A 16,659-nucleotide genomic window follows, 5' to 3' on the forward strand; every position below is an offset into this window, starting at 1 on the left:
CCACTCTTCACTCTCATGACCTAAGCATGTCACAAAGTCCCCACCTCCTAATACCATCATATTGGTGTTGAGGCCTTCAACAAATGCATTTGGGAGGATATAAACTTCAGTTCATAGCAGAGGGTCAGTTAAGGAAATAAACTAGATTCCATTGGGTATAGAGTTTTGTCATGAGATTAGAGTAAATTATTGTGTCTGTTGAAGGAACTCAATAAATCTTTCCTAAACTGTGTCACTGAACTGCTTTAATTTCTCTGCTACTAGGGAGAAGATTGTCCTGGAGGCCTCGGTGAAGCTAAGCCTATTAAAGGGGACTAGGTAATTATCTATTATGGAGGAGAGTGCTCTCAGGCAAGGGGACAGAAAGCCAAGGTCCTTACAAAAGCACTTGAAAACGTGACTGCCCTATGTCATCCTACAAGTTGACTAGAAATAAAAGTTGGGGACAGTCACTCAAATATCTTTGAGCAAAGAAGAGTCAACTCTACAGTTGAACCTATGAAGAGAGCCACATTTTTGGTAAGCTACAAAGTAGATGATGGCCTTGCCTCGCCAGGATAAAGCCAGATAACCCATTATTGGTCCAAAGGTGTAGATGCCAAGGAGGCTTTTGATCTAGTACAATATCCATGTGTCTCCTAATCTCTTCAGTAGTCAATGTTTCAGACAGAAGCGCCTGTAGACTTAATGCTGTACACCTAGTAATAATTGTTTTTGTTTTGTTTTGTTTTGTTTTGTTTAGGAAAAATGAGTTAGGCACTAGAGATACTTTGATTTGTTGCTTTGCAAAGAATAATCTTGTCAATGGTCTTTATCTCTGAAGAAGAGCTTAGGAAAGACTAGAAACAAAACCTCTTCCAAATATACCAAATTTGCTCCAATACTTCATTTGACTGAAGGAATGAAAGCAAAGCCAACTTTGGGTAAAATTGAAGGGGACCTTATACCCATTATTCTCTCCTCTTTTTAGATACCTTCTCCTGTGCATTCGATAAGCAAAGCTGTGGGTCTGGCTAAACTCTCTGGAGCTCCAGAGTTATGCTTCTAACCTCTCCCAATCAAACAACATGATTTTGTTTTTCCACCATGAAAAATTTAAAAAGGACTTTCCTATTTAGGCCACAAGGTGAGGGCTTTCTGGTTATTCTTTGGTTCCCAGTATAACATGCAAGCAATTGTCTATTTTATTTATGCATTGTTTACTGTGTATTTTCTAAAGTTGCAAGGAGAAGAAATCATATGTATTTTTAAGCTACTTTTCTTAAAATGCTATACTAATTTATGTAGGCCAAAATAGCCTATTGACCTATTTATTGATCTCTGAGTCTAAAATGGACACATATATCTGATTATATGGTTATTTGCAATCTTTACAGGAGAAAAAACACACAAAATGCTCCTAGTAGTGACTGTACAACCCTGTTAATTTGTACTTCTTTAAAATTTCCCACAGGTAATATTTTATTTATAACACTAGCAAGATTTTTTAACAAATAACACTTGATTTAAAAAAAGAAATAAAATTGAGCAATTTAATTTTGAAGCATGTAAATTTACATGTAGAAGTGAGGAAGAAATTTTCTATTTTATGATACAGAACTCAATTTAAGGAAGGTAATAAATTTGGAATTCACAGTCAGGAACAAGACACAGAATCGTACCCTATAGTTCAACTCTCATTTACCAAATGTTAATTTCATATTATTTCTTCTTCTAATTTTTATTATCTTAAATTTTTTTTTATTACATTTTAGATATTTTAATATCTTTTATTTAAATTAAGGCATTAGCATTCATAATTTAATACATGCTAATTTATTATGTAGCACTTTTTTTTAAACTCAACTCTCATTTACATGTCTGATACATATTAAGCATCTACTATATTCTTACCACTGAGTCAATAATTGTGAGGCACTGAACAGGCCTGACATGGGGTCTGCTCTCCTGAGCCTTCATTCTACCAAGTGAGGCACTGGATAAGAGACTGGGATGCTCTAGGGACAAGATGACCCAGATGGCTCTCACTGTCTCAGAGACAGGCTTTCCGGAAGGAAGGGAATTCACCCTGAGAGAATGAAGGCTGAGAGGGACATAGCAAAGCAAAGAGGATATGGGGTAGGGTTGGAAAAAAGTATCTCAGGCAGACAAAATAGCATGGAGATCTAGAGCTTTATAGACACGTTAGGCTTTCGATCCTTTAGCCTGGAAAAAAATGGAAGCCATTGAAAGTTTTCGTGATGGGCATGATACACAGGGCTGCTGCACATTGTACATGTGACTGAGCATGTGGTGCAGTGAACGAAGGCACTGCATTTAAGTGAGCTCTATTCACACAGGGACACTATATTTATGATTGGTTATGGTGATTTACTGGTAGATGGTGATGAAATGTTTTGTTCTCAAGTAGTTTAGGACAATTTTTTTGACAGATGGAAGTAAATTGTGTTGTGAAGAGTGTCCTTTAAAAGTTCACACAAAGGCAATGCAGTCTGGACAGCAGCAGGTTCCGGTTGTGCCAGTTTGCATTGCAAAAGATCCCTCTGTCGTGAACATGTGGGGAACAAATCAAAGGCAGGCAGAAGCGGATGAGGAAATGCCATTTAGAGGACTCCTGATCTGTCCATGTGAGAAATGATGGTGGTTTGGAGTAGTGTGGTGACATAATGGTTAAAGAAGACTAGATGTGAGCAGTATTTGACAAATAGCATCAATAGACCTTGATATTTAAAAAGAAATAGATTGGAGTCTCCCAGATTATTGGCACTTAATTGATCAATTTCATTTATGATTTTAATGGAAATTAATCATTTAGCTCTCAGACTTCCAGTTTCCATTTCTCAATCTGTGAAAACCTTTCTAATTCTAAGTAAAAGAAGTCCCTTCCCAAGACTTGACTTCTTTATTTGGGGTTGAAATACATCTCTTGATATTTTGCTTCAGTCAGCTTTGGCTCTTTTTACTTGCAAAATCAATTGTAACCTGCTATACAGTTGGTGTCTGTTATAATCCTCAGTTTGCATTTGACCATACTGTTTTTCACATTTCTTCAGCTACTGCATAGTTAGGTTTCTGATGATTACATCCTCTCCCTCCCTTATGCTCCCAGAAGCTTGAGCTTCTGATTTTCCATGGAAACCCATTTAGTTATCTCCTCTCACTTATAAACTCTTCAATTCCTTTTGAATTTTTCTTCTGTCTCTGACTAGAATTTCATTACCTTCTAATTTGGTAATGGCTGAAAATACCACTAACCTGCTACTGTTTTCTGTCTTTATCATTAATAACAATGTTTAATATTTGGTGACTTGATGCCCACCATGATGAGCTAGGCAGTGTGCATGTGCACACATACATATACTAGCTCACAGGTTTTGCAATTGGAAACTCCTTCTCTTTAGGCCTTTGAAAAGTCATGAGTGCTGATGCCAATCCAATTCTGACTAAGTTTTATTAAAAATTAATAAACATTCAAATGTCAGTATGAATTCCTTTCTTAATTGATCATAAAATTGAGCAAAAAAATCACTTTATCTAAAATGTTTACAGCCCAGCCATTTTGCTAGATTTATGTCTCAACAGCTTAAACATACCAACTTCTCTTCATAATAATTTCTAATTAACGAGAAATTACAAAATGGACTTCTCATTTGGCGTTCATTTGAGGATTCTACTTTAATGTCAAAGAGAAAGAAATGCTGTCATAATCAATTCTAACCAGGGACTTATTAACAAGTAGAAACAATCTACAAATTCCATGATGGTTTTGTTGGGGTCATGTTGCCACATGACTTGGTGACTCCTATTGGCCAAATGGTGATCCAAGGCAGAGCCCACCATTGTCTGTCTCAGGTTTTGTAGGTTCTTTGCATCATAGATAGCACTTCAGCAATAAGGACTATAAGAAATATCTTTTAATAATAAAATTATGGTTAACACAAAGTTAAAAGATTGCCCAAAAAAAGAACAGTATAATTTAGGTATTTCACATAAACGAGCTTTTTATTGCACACAATTCTCCATTGTGAACTCTATTAGAAAATATTTTCCCATTGCAGGTGATCACAGCTTTTTAATTTTCTTCCTCCCATTTTCCTTGATGCCTACTTTTTGTTCATTTAGTCATTAAAGTGTGTCAAATGGTCAGATAGGAAAAATAGAAGACAATGACACGCAAAGCAGACTTATTTCTGGTATGGAATTCTCTAAAAAGAAATATGGCAATAGGGAGATAATTGTCTCAAATTATTTGGAGAGTATAAGTAGATTTCTATTATGAATTGCTGTCTAACTTCCATTTACATGAATTGCGAATTCAATTATATTTTAACCACATAAATGAGTATATTTCCTAAAAATTTATTTAGCTTTATCTTTGCTTTCAACTAAGATGTAAGATATTTGTATAATGGGAACCTCTGCATATATTGGTTTACAAGAAAAAGTTACCATTTTGGGGCATTGATTCCAATTCATCAAGAATTCTGGATCAATGATTCCTAGAAAGCAGAAACAAGCTTGTTATAGAAAAGCTTCAGGGATGAACTGAAATCCAGGATCAGGGTTAGAGGAAGAGTATTAGAAAAAGTGTGGTTCAGAATTTGGTTGAACAGATGAAGGGCGGGAGGGACAAAGGTACATTATCCGGGGATAGAAGGACATCTTGAGGTAGTCAGAAAATATCCAGGCCAATAGTTAGATCTTTTGGAAGTTCAAAGAGCAGAGACATGTAACCAAAGACCAGGAATCAGAATCATTGAGCGGTATTTAAGGAAGAGATTTTTTAAAAGTTCCTCAGGAAATTTTGTTGAGTTCTTCTGCTTAAGGGATCTACCAATGAACTTCAAGAGATTTATAAACCTCCTGAATAGGCAGGGAAAGTGTGTGTGTGTGTGTGTGTGTGTGTGTGTGTGTGTGTGTGTGAGAGAGAGAGAGAGAGAGAGAGAGACAGAGAGAGAGAGAGATTGAGAGACAGAGAGAGGGGGAATGTTATTTTCCCTGGGAAAAAATTTCATAGCTTTAATTAGGTACTTAAAGGGATCCCCCAAATTCCCAACAACTAAAACCTCCAGTGTTTTATTTTATTTATTTTCTTAAGATTTTATTTTTAGGCAATCTTTACACCCAATGCGGGGCTCAAACTCACAATCCCGAGATCCAAGAGTCAGATGCTCTACTACCTGAGTCAGCCAAGTGTCTCCAAAACCACAATGTTTTTTAAAAAGTTTCTGAGAAGCTAAGGATATGAACAGTCATTATATTATGATATTAGAAAGAGAAATATGTGTAAGAAAGAAAGATTTACAGTCCCATATTAATGAAGACTAATATTGAGAGAAATTTAACTGCCTGTCAAGCAAATGTATGACATTGATTTTCTACGTATGGCAAAAACGTACATTCTGTTCACAGTTAATCTACACATCTGAACATGTCTGCATTCTATAGAAGGTGATTAAATTAGAGAAAATCACCTAAATGTTGCAAGAGGAATTGGTTGCTATAAAATATTATTGTGTGCTAAGTAAATACTTCTATAAAAAATACAAGAAGATATTTCAGTCAGTTTAGTTAGAAATAAAGAAGGAGACAAAACTCCAACACAGCCTACAGCTGTTAGGTGATTAAATGAAATGCTTACATGGGGAAATACTGTTAAATTTTAAATTCCCATTATAAAGAGACATTAAATATTTCTATTTTATAGATTTAGTTCACAAAACAGCATTGCAAAATGTCCATCTCTCTTAAAATTTCAGCTAAATTTTCCTCCTACATGATATATCTGAATGCAGATTTTTTAGCAAAATTGACATACTTGATATACAAAATAATACTCAGATCTATTTATGTTACGAGATTGTTTTTTCCACTGGAAAATTGGCCCACTATCGATGCATGTTGTTTCCAAGACATGTGTTAGATATTTTAAGTCATTGAATATTGCTCTGAGTTATTGAAGAGTCACCAATATCAGAAACAAATTTAAAGATTAAATTAACTAAATATTATGTGTTTACAGAAAATAGAACAAGAAAAAATGTGCATAAGACATTTAACTTTAGCCATTCAATCATTAGTTTACAATAAAAACTCAGGTTTGTGTATGCCAGACTGTATATTTATAGTTGGCACATATTATTATGACGGTTCTCTAATGGTTCAATAAAGGGAATATTTTTTTTTTTCAAAAGAGTTACTTCACATCTGTGACATAACTGGCCTGAACTGGCATTACTCAGAGGAGACGGTAAAATACAAAACAATTTAGACTAATTTCTTGATTATTCTGAAGGCCCATGTGGTTAAATAAAACAAACATTTCCAACTAGATCAAACTGATGACTTTCCATGGTGTCTCACTAAGGTATATACCTTCCCCACTATTTGGAAATAAACGGAAATAATACTGAATAGATTTTTATTTAAAAAACGGCAAAATTCTTTATTATTGTTTTATTCTGAAGTTTTATCACATCAAGCTTTAAATGAAGGGAAAACTGAAAAAGAAATAAAGATAATTGATATAGATAGCAGAGAAGAGTAGAAAACAAGAAGACTGCTTTAGGCTACTAATTAACAGAGACAAGATAATTTACAACGGGTGTGGATTCAAGAACAAAGTGAAAAGAATACAATAAATTATTCTTGATGGAAATTAAAACTGCTTTTAGTAGTAATTCTTATATTAGAATGTAAGTATGACTCTAATTAAAATAATACCCACAGTTGTCAAGTAGAAATATGCCTGTGAAATTAGCATATTAACAAGACTCATATTTTTTCCAAAATGTACTTGTACCATTATTCTTGAAACAGTCTAACACATTTAATAGTATTTGGATCCTATTAGAAATGGTGTGTTTCATTCCAAAGGCTATTTAAAGCTTTTCTTAAGAGCATATAATTTCCGTAAGATTAGATAAAAAAAAAATTTCTTGTCTTATTCTAACTGATGCTTGTTACCTCAGCTTCAAGCAAATGCAATTTACTGTCTCATGCAATGCTGGTTGGTGATTTTCCCAATTTTAACCAAGTGGCTATATGGTAGGCAGCTCAATTGTGGAATGTGATGGCAGTTTGTGCTATCAGATATCAGAGAGAGATTCATGTGGGAAGAAAAGAACTAACATTTTTAAGTACCAGTTCTCAGTATTATCTTTGTTATCTCCTCTAAAACCCCACAAAATCTTTGTGGAGTCATTATTATTGTTAGTAGTAGCATTAATGCCATTTTACACATGAGGAAACGGACACTCAGAAATGCTATAACATATACAACATTCCCAAGTTGGCATAATTAGTACATGGCAATAACAGCAAACTGAATTTAAAGAGCAAACTTGGCAAACTAAAGAAACAGCCATAAAATGTTTTAGCCTTCCTCCAGGTATTAGAGTAATTGATCTTGAATGAAGTATTAAGCAGCTAAATATCTAACCTCCTTAATCACTCACACACTTCAGTAGTTAGAGTATTTGATAATACTTTAAAACTATTTTTTATTTTTTTATTTTATTTTATTTTTTTCAACGTTTATTTATTTTTGGGACAGAGAGAGACAGAGCATGAACGGGGGAGTGGCAGAGAGAGAGGGAGACACAGAATCGGAAACAGGCTCCAGGCTCTGAGCCATCAGCCCAGAGCCTGACGCGGTGCTCGAACTCCCGGACCGCGAGATCGTGACCTGGCTGAAGTCGGACGCTTAACCGACTGCGCCACCCAGGCGCCCCTAAAACTGTTTTTTAAAAGTTTATTTTGAGAGAGAGAGACAGAGAGAGGGAGAGAATGTGAGCGGGGAGGAGCAGAAGGAGAGGGGAAGAGAAAGAGAGAATCCCAAGCAGGCTCAGTGCTCACACCATGGAGCTGTATGTGGGGCCTGAACTCAGGAACCGTCAGTTTACAACCTGAGCCAAAATCAAGAGTTGGACGCTTAACTGATTGAGCCTTCCAACTACCCCTTGAAAATATTTTTAAAATTATGCTTCTCCCTTGGGGCGCCTGGGTGGCTCAGTTGGTTAGGCGTCTGACTTCGGCTCAGGTCATGATCTCACCGTTTGTGGGTTCGAGCCCCACGTTGGGCTCTCTGCTGACAGCACAGAGTCTGAAGCCTGCTTGGAGTTCTGTATCTCTCTCTCTCTGCTCCTCCCCTGCTCATGCTCTGTCTCTCTCTCAAAAATAAATAAACATTAAAAAAATATGTTTTTCTCAATAAATATGTTATGGAAGATGACTAGAACAAATTTAGAAACAAATAAAGAAGGAAAGAAAAACAGAATATTTAAATAAACCAAACAAAGCCACTCATTGTTTTTGTTACATTTATTTCAGTGTTATCTGTCTTTCTTTTCATTCTTTTGTTCTTTCTGCTCTGTATGTCTTGTTTTTTATGTTACATATTTGTGATCACTATGATGGTTGATTTTTTTTTACTTCACTACATATTTAATCCTGATTCCAACTTATTTTAAACACTTGTTTTAAACACTATTATTGAATAAATATACCATAGTTTATTTAACCATTGGGGCAATTTTCATATTTTACGGGCTCCCAAGATTTTCTATTATAAATAACACCAAGCTGAATGCCTTGTGCAAGAAGTTATTTTTTAAAAAATTTATTTGAGAGCATGAGTACAGAGGGGTAGAAAGAGAGAGAGAGAGTGAGAGAGAGGGAGAGAGAGAATCCCAAACAGTCTCTGTGCTGTCAGCATGAGGCTGAGAAATCATGACCTGAACTGAACTCAAGAGTTGGCCGCCCAACTGACTGAGCCTCCCAGGCACCCCATCCATGAAGTTTTTTATATGTTATTTCTTTAGAATAGATTTTTCAGAGATGACATCACTGGATTGAGGGTTTTTGATAGATTTAGTCAAATTATTTTTTTTTTTAAGTTTGACTAGTTTATAGTAAATAGATATACATTAAAATATACTACCTTTGGGAATGCAACCTGGCTCAGCCACTCTGGAAAACAGTATGGAGGTTCCTCAAAAAACTAAAAATAGAACTACCCTATGACCTAGCAATTGCACTACTAGGCATTTAGCCATGGGATACAGGTGTGTTGTTTCAAAGGGACACATGCACCCCCATGTTTATAGCAGCACTATCAACAATAGCCAAAGTATGGAAAGAGCCCATACTCTCTGTCCATGGATGGATGAATGGATAAAGAAGATGTGGCATATATACACAATGGAGTATTACTTGGTGATCAAAAAGAATGAAATCTTGCCATTTGCAACTATGTGGATGGAACTGGAGGGTATTATGCTAAGTGAAATTAGTCAGTCAGAGAAAGACAAAAATCATATGACTTCACTCATATGAGGACTTTAAGACACAAAACAGATGAACATAAGGGAAGGGAAACAAAAATAATATAAAAATGGGGAGGGGGGGCAAAACATAAGAGACTCATAAATATGGAGAACAAACAGAGGGTTACTGGAAGGGGTGTGGGGGGGGGATGGGCTAAATGGGTAAGGGGCATTAAGGAATCTACTCCTGAAATCATTGTTGCACTATATGCTACTTTGGATGTAAATTAAAAAAAAAAATGAAAAAGAAAAAATATACTACCTTAAACCAGGAGCAGTATTCACATTAAAAGAAACAGTTCATTTGCATTTCTTTGATCACTACTGACAGGGAGTATTTGTTTCACAAGTTTGTTAGTCTACTCCAATTCATCTTTTGATGCTTTTTATTTATGTTCCCTAAATACATAATTTGGCAAATTGTCCAGTTGATTAGATGCCTGGGATTTAATCTGCAAACATTCTTAGGTAAGACCAATTTCTAAAGCAGTTGACTTCTTTTATCCTTCATATAGTTAGATTTTCAATGTTCAACTATTATGTGTCTGGCCCCATGTTACGTGTGAGGATTTAAAGGTGAGTAAATCTTAGTATCAGCAGACATACACTTTAAAGGTGCAGGAGCAGGCAGATCCTTAAACAGACAACCACTATCATGTGTATATAAATAACTCTTTTGAAGGTAGGCATGAAATTGCTTACCAAGGAATTCTCATAGAAGCACCTTCTATTTTCTTTCTTTTTGTCCATTAATTCTACCAGGAGATAATATTGAAGGAAAACACAGGAAATAACAGAGTTCAGAAGTCTCAGTGATAAGATTTTTTTGTATGATAGTTGGGCAAACAAATATTCGTTCTGGGTCAGCAGGAGGCATTTATAGAAATGCAGAAGAATTATACTTTTGTACTTGTTCAAACTTGTATCACTACCAATGAGGACAGAAATAACCAGGACGGTTTACCTTATAATTAAAACAGTCACCTCTTTCTTCTAAATGTGAACTGCCAACTTCTGAGAGAGAGAATGAGGAGTCTATGACTGTTGTATAATCCTTCAACTAGGAAGCCAGTCATTCCTACCTCAACAGATATTCTTTAGAGAGGGGATCCGTCTAGCATAGGATGCAAATAAAGATCAGTGATAACATGGATGGATGGAAGGTAAAGATTGAGAATGAGCTTTCACAAATAGATATCTTAAGTAGCTTATTCTTGCTAAAGAGTGGATGGTGGTTAATGCTAGAACAGAACAATTTTACATTCTCTCTCTCTATATATATGTATATATACACATATACATATATATTTATATATGGAAGAATATACTCAGCATTTGGCATTCAGGCTACAGAAAAAAAAATCTTGAACAAGGTAGACACTAATGATATTTACTACTAATGCTGGGTCCCACAACGTGCATACCAGAATCCCAGAATGGTACCTGAGCAAGGCTCACTCTTTCTTTTTTTTCCCCCTTTTTGTTATAGTGGTAAAATATACATGACATAAAACTTTCCATCTTAACCATTTATAGCTGTACAGTTCTGTGGCATTACTCACTCTTCCTTGAGTGTGTCAATTTGACATATTATAGTTTTTAAATGGTACACATAAATTGCTGTAAGAATATAAATGACAGCCCCTATTTCTGCTTAGGGAGATCAAGGGAAGCTAGTGAGATGATATGACATTTAATTGGGCCTTACAGAATAAGTAGGAGTTTTCCAGACAGAAAGGAAGGGAGAAATGACATTCTAAATAGATGGAAGGTATGAACAGTGGCATAATCATAAAAGTGCAAGACATACATTTTCAGGGGCAGCGAGTAATTGGTCTGAGAAGACAAGAATTTAGACTGTTATTGAATTAATAGGAAAGGAGTTTCACCTTAATCTTTCATCTTTTGAGGCTCATGCCTGTGAGACAAGAGATGTGGGATCTGCTGCCTTTTTTGTACTCTTAACCTCGCCTGACCTCAGTAGCCACACAATGAGAGGAGCTGGACCCGATTACTGGTTGGCAAACATTGCCTGCAAATGTCCAGGTAGTAAGTATTTTCAGCTTTACAGATCATACGGTCTTCATCTTCATTGCTACTACTCAACTCTGTTGTTACTGAAAAAGCAGCCACAGACAATCTGTAAACAAATGGTCAAGGCTGGATTTCACCTGCAAGCTGCACTTTGCCAAATCTCAGAGTAGATAATCTCTAAAACACCCCTTGCGTTAACATTTAACAGTTCTGTTATTTTTGTTTTCCAAGTTTTGTTGTTTCAGATAATTTTGATCATGGAGAAGCATATTTTGGAGTACTGCATTTAAAATAATTAACAATATAGTTGCTTTTTCCGCTGCAAGAGAGTTACTGGATATCATTCCTTAGTTGCTGCAAAAAAACCCATGTGGATGCTCAGCTTTATACACTGAAGGATATGAATCCCAGATTCTTACACCAGACGACAGAAGCAAGAATCATAAAGTAGCGAAAGCTAATACTTATGTAGAACAATGGAAGCCAGCAGAAAATGCTCCCCGAAAATATGCCTTTGTCTTACAGATTATTCTGAGTTAGTTACTTGAGACACAGTAGGTACAAGGACGTTGTGGCCCTCCTTCAGAGCCCTGAAAGCAGGAAATAAATCTCCAATGTGAAAGGTAGCCTCCCTGTACCAGAGGTAGAGGCATTCTTATCACCAAAGACAGGGAATTTAAGGTGGAGAAGCCTGTGTAAACAAATCTTGTTACTTCTTCACTAATTTACTGCCTCAAAGCCCAAATTGCTTTGTCTTGTCAATTCTTTACAAATTTGTTTCTTTATTCAAAAGATGTAAAAGCTGCCTGCTTTGGTCACATCTTTGAGTGTTATATTTTTTTATGGTGCACCCACATGTGCGAAATTAAACTCCTTTTCTCCTGTTAATCTATCTTTTGTCAGTTATTAGCCCAGGCAAAGAACCTAGAAGGGAAGAAGGGAAATGTTTCCTACCCCTACAGGAAGATGATTAATCTTTTTCTATGCAAATCTAGGAAATATAAAATATAAATTAGTAATAATTTAACCTTGACTTATAGCTATAGGGCTTATTTTAATGGTAGATGTGCTCTCATTTATTTTGGTTTTGTATGGATCAGTAACAAGGGAGTGCAACTCTCTGATGTACTATTCTATTTAGTGTCTTTATTAAATCAAATTAAACGCATGTTGGACTAAAGCATAACTAATGAGAATTATCAAGAAAAAATAAGATTATTAGTATTTCCAGTCCAGTATCACCTAAAGCCAGACTTGGAGGTGGAATAAGACAATGAACTCAGTTCTTATCCTACATAATCCTATGGAAGCATAAACTCATTAAAATAGTTTTACTTTAATAATCTTCGGGCGTCTTTCTATAGAGTGAACACATATTGAAGAGTTGCATGGAAGCAATTATGGGAGGGAAGAAAGTTCTGGATTGATGAAAACCCTTGAAGTATCAGTTAATAGTATCAAAACAAAAAGAAAATGTCATTTTTAGAACTAGCTTCTTAAGGCTCTGAATGCAAATTATAAGATTATTTTTCTCAGTTTACCTCATAAGAGTACTTTAGAGACACCATAATGTTTAGAAATAAACAACTAAATCACATTTTTGTATTTTAAATTATATGTCTCTTTTATCCCATCCTTTGTGAGAATAAAAATTCAATGTATGGAGGTAGAAGGTCAGGGTCAGAATTGAGAATAAAGATGCACTAGAGAGTCAATATAAAGAGCTGAGGTTTGGTTTTATTTTCCATTGGAAATAGAGTTTCGACAGAGCACATGGCTTGCCGGCTATTGACTACCTTCATCTCTGTCTCCTGCAGTTTGGAGAGGCCAATCAGCAAAATTCACAGCAATGAATAAATAAAAGTAACTGCACCACGTTCACACTCCTTGCCAGCTGGACAAGCCCAGAGCAAGGTTTGCCCCTGTATTGACCCTGGTGATGCTCCTCTGAGCAGGGTCCCTGGAGGACTCATGGGGTATGGCTGCTTTACTAGCCTGAACTGGTTACACCAAAGATCATTAAATGGTTCCCATTAAGGGTCACAAAGTAAACACTTCAGGCTTCATGGGTCCTTTCAGTCTCTGTCACAACTACTCAGCCCTGCCATAGATAATACATCAATGCCTGAGGGTGGCTGTGTTCCAACAGAACTTTATTTGTGTGAACACTACAATTTGAATTTCATATAATTTTCACGTGTCACAAATATTACTCTTTTGATTCTTTTTCAACACTTTAAAAATATAAAAATCATTTTTTACTTGCAGGTCATGCAGAAACAGGAAGTGGGCCAGATTTGGCCCATGGGCTGAAGTATGTTAAATTATGAGTAGACACTTTTGGGGGAAAAAAAAAATAAAAATGTTTAAAAGTCATTCTATTTTGAGGCCTCTTGGTTACTTTTTTTAAATTCATATGTTTTATTTACTTTGTGAATTGAAATATATTTGACATTTAACATTGTGTAAGTTTAAGGTTGCAACATGTTGAACTGACACACTTATATTACTGCAATATGATTGTCATGGTAGTGTTAACACCTCTTATCGTGTCACATAATTATCATTTCTTACCCCTTGATTATTAAAATAGTTTAGCCTTGAATCTAACTTTTACACTATCACTGTCACTTGCATTACTATTCATTCATTCAGAAGTAGCTTCTTTCTCCATTCATGCTAGGACTCAGAGAGAAGATGAGCCAAATTACTTGCTTCTCCTTTAATCTCCTCTCCTGCTTCTTTCCCTAATGACTTCGAGTCCTTGAATGGGAGGAACCTGCTAAGCCATTTTTAAAAAGTATGCTAGGGACACCTCCAGGTATCCTTAAATCACTGCACTGGGTTAGAAGTTTTCCTCTTTAGAAGAAAGATAAGAATGATTGATTCATCACAAATTATTTGGGAACAATTAATTTAAGTAATTTATTACTCCCTGTATGGATTGAATTATATGTCCCTTCCAAAATGCATATATTGAAGTTCTAACCCTCAATGTGGCTGTATTTGAGGATAGGGAGACTAAGGAAATAATTAAGATTAATTGAGGAAACAAGGATAAGGAAGAGACACCAGAGGGCTCCCTCTATCTCTCTGTGTATGCACAAAAAAAAAAGGCTATGTGAGAACATAACCAGACAGTGGCCTTCTACAAGCCAGAGAGAGAAGCCTTATCAGAGGAACCTTGATGGCACCTTGATCTTGGACTTCTAGCTTCCAGAATTATAAGAACATAAATTTTTGTTATTTAAGCCACTCAGTCTGTGGTATTTTGTTGTGGCAGGCTGAGCACACTAATATACCCATATATGGGTCATGATATGTATATATAGGTATGATAATAATTTTCTAGTAAGCTGTATAATTTTTTGTAACTTTACCCTTATCCTTAAGCTTATTGGTCAAACAATGTCAACAGTTTTCTGTATATGCTTTCCTTGGGGAAATAAACATCAATAACACATACACCGTAACTCAGCTTTGACTTTCAAAATAAACTTTAAAAGGGAACAGATATGAAACACTAGTCTTGAAAACTAGGCTTTCAATTCCAAGAGCCAAACACTTGAGAGAAAATGGAGTTTTCTAAATCCTAAGTTTCCTTTCATTTTTCCTGAGCTTTTATTTAAATTTCAGTTAGCTAACATACAGTGTAATATTAGTTGCAGATGTAGAATTTAGTGAATTATCACTTCTATACAACACCCAGTGCTCATCACGAGTGCCCTCCTTAATACCCATCACCCATTTACCACGTTTCCTTTTAAATATCAAGAACCACATTTAGGAAGTCTAAGAATATCAAGCTCTTGGTATATGTCAGAGACTATGGAAGGATACAGGGTATGATGTAAGGACAGAGTTCCACGACAAAACAAAGAAAATAACAAGTTTTTCTGGGATGGGAGAGGAAAGAATTTAGTGGATATGGATCTGGACTACAGAGGTTGCCAGGGCACTTTTGCTCCCTTGCCTGGTGCAGGGAAGAGGAAACCATGGAATCTATGACAATAACAGCAAAGGTGTGTGCTCTGAGGCTCCTACCTTACAGAGGACCCAGCACCAACATGAGCAGCTGCAGCGATCAAGAACATCTGCGTGGTGTTTTTAGGCAGAGAAGAGAAAGCCTCCCAATACTCCTTTGTCTCCAGGGGGGGCACAGAGATATTCTGCAGATCCTCAGAAAATTTTTGAAAATTAAGCAGCAGTATTCATGCCAGGAGGTGCTGCCTTTTGGGATAGTTGTGACAAAGGTCCCAGTAGCATCATAGTATAGTTCATGTGCCAAGAGAAGCGATGTCCCAAGACATTAGCAGCAGAGGCAATAGTGTTAAAGAAGGAAAACTCAAAAACAACTGAGTTTAGACATCTTGTGGTTGGGCTGGGGTGGCAGCAATTACTCAAGGTCAGTATCTTCGTCCCCAACATGCATGATCTCTTATAATCCTTTGGCTCTTGGACAAATTCTAAGAGGAAAAGGGAGGTGTCTTTAAAAGTGGGAAATGGTCCAGATACAAAGTTTAAATTTTTAATCATGAGAAACTAAAATACTAAGTTTGTTTAAATGTTTACCCAAAGCGTCTAAATTTTTAACCAGAAATGATTGTGTTACCTTGAAGTAACACGATTCAGGTCTTTTGCACGTTAGGAGAAGCTAAGCTATGCGGAACCAGCCTAAATTGAGTTGAATTATGGGAAAATTAAAATTTTATGTCTGCATAACTGAATTGTATCTATAATTTTGATCCTGCTGCAGTTGTTGGCTAATACTTACAAAAAAGAAAATGATTGGGGCTCCAGGGTAGCTCATTGGGTTTAAGTGTCAGACTTCAGCTCAGGTCACGATCTCGTAGTTCATGAGTTGCAGCCCCGAGTGGGGCTCTGTGCTGACAGCTCAAAGCCTGGAGCCTGCTTCGGATTCTGTGTCTCCCTCGCTCTCTCTCTCTGCCCCTCCCCTGCCAGCGCTCTATCTCAAAAATAAACATTTAAAAAAATTTAAAAAAGAAAAAAAGAAAATGATTGCCATAGATATTTTTTCTAAACTACTCCATGAAACTGCCCTGGTTAACTTGTAAAGAACCGCTACTGCCAATAGTGACTCAGAAAACCTGCAAGTATCTGAAATTCTCTCTGAATCGTAAAACATTCACATTATGTTCAGGGAGTTTGCGATGTTAAGTCAATATTCCCACACTATAATCATTATATATTAGTAATACACATATCCTGTCAGGAAGGACTTTGGGTTGTTAACTGTAACGTTATGCTTCTCAACAACAAACCTATTTTACTGGAACGT

This window comes from Leopardus geoffroyi, chromosome B1 (genome assembly GCF_018350155.1).
Source record: "Leopardus geoffroyi isolate Oge1 chromosome B1, O.geoffroyi_Oge1_pat1.0, whole genome shotgun sequence".
NCBI lineage: Eukaryota > Metazoa > Chordata > Mammalia > Carnivora > Felidae > Leopardus > Leopardus geoffroyi.